At 22.0% G+C, this 1261-nt stretch overlaps 1 protein-coding gene across 11 annotated transcripts in view; it reads left to right on the top strand.

Annotated features, from left to right (window-relative positions):
• LOC100166854 (protein phosphatase 1 regulatory subunit 12A) overlaps positions 1–1261 on the top strand; it is a 62709-nt gene that overhangs the window by 53796 nt on the left and 7652 nt on the right. The window lies entirely within an intron of this gene.

Here is a 1261-nt window from a genome sequence, read left to right as displayed (position 1 = left end):
TTAAGACTGTATTTTATTGATATACAAACTAGCATTTTAGATGTATATAAAATATCTATTATTTGTATAAGATATGATACATGACTAATTAATATAATTTAATTTGTATATTAATAAAATAGTCTGTATACAGACTATAGTCTTATACAATAATTTTTATGTTTACCATTATTGACTAATAAGTCTACTTATTAACTATTATACATTTTGAGGTAAATGTATATATTTATAGTTGGATAGGCATTTATTATATAACCTATTTACGTGGAACCTTGTTTTAAATTTTCAACTCTTAGCTATAAAAGTTGAGCATTTTAAAAATTTTTAACTACAAAATAATTATTAAATTTTGTCAAAATTCGAACTTTAAATGCTTATTAAAAAAAGTTGTTTCAACGTATTTTTAATAATTTTTAAACTGCTATCGTTACAAGATATCAGGAGCCTTGCATTAATTTTCACGCTTTTTACTTAACAAATAAAATTTTATTGATATTTATAGAAAAAGAAACTAAAAAAAGGTGGGTAAGTGGATTTCGCTCTGCTGTACAGTAGGTTACAAGTGGGTCACTGTATAATGGATGGTATTAAATTTGAATTCAATGATATAATATCATTGTATAAGAAAAACGATTCTGAGCGGAGAAGGTATGTTAGTCTAGGTATAAGACATAATATTATATTAGGTACCTATAATAAATTCCAAATTAATCATATTATCATAATATTTATTAGGTACTTATAACGCGTTATACATCAACAAAAAACCGTGGTACTATCATAGATATATAATAGTATACTTTAGAAGTTTCAAGTACCCACGAATAATATTATACAATCACAACAAAATAACTAAAATAGTTATCCTAGGTTTTTAATATGTAATTTCGTCCAAATTTGTACTTAAAATGACTATAAAAATAAACTGCGTAAATGTATTTTTTAGATTTTTTGGTAACAGAATTAATTACTTACGTGGAATCTTGTTTTAAATTTTCAATTCTTAGATACAAAAATTGAACATTTTATACATTTTTAACTACAAAATAATTTTTCAAATTAAAATTTGATAAATTTTGTCAAAATTTGATCTTTAAATGCTTATAAAAAAAAATTGTGCCTATGTATTTTTTAATATTTTTTCAACTGATATTGTAACAATATATCAGAGCTTTGTATTAAATTTATACACTTTTTGGCCCAACAGATAAAAATTTATTGATATTTATAGAAAAAAAAAACTAAAAAAATTGAAAACTTA

The sequence above is a fragment of the Acyrthosiphon pisum genome, chromosome A1 (assembly GCF_005508785.2).
Source record: "Acyrthosiphon pisum isolate AL4f chromosome A1, pea_aphid_22Mar2018_4r6ur, whole genome shotgun sequence".
Classification (NCBI taxonomy): domain Eukaryota; kingdom Metazoa; phylum Arthropoda; class Insecta; order Hemiptera; family Aphididae; genus Acyrthosiphon; species Acyrthosiphon pisum.
Note: the sequence above shows the minus strand (reverse complement) of the source record. Positions and strands in the feature narration are given on the sequence as shown.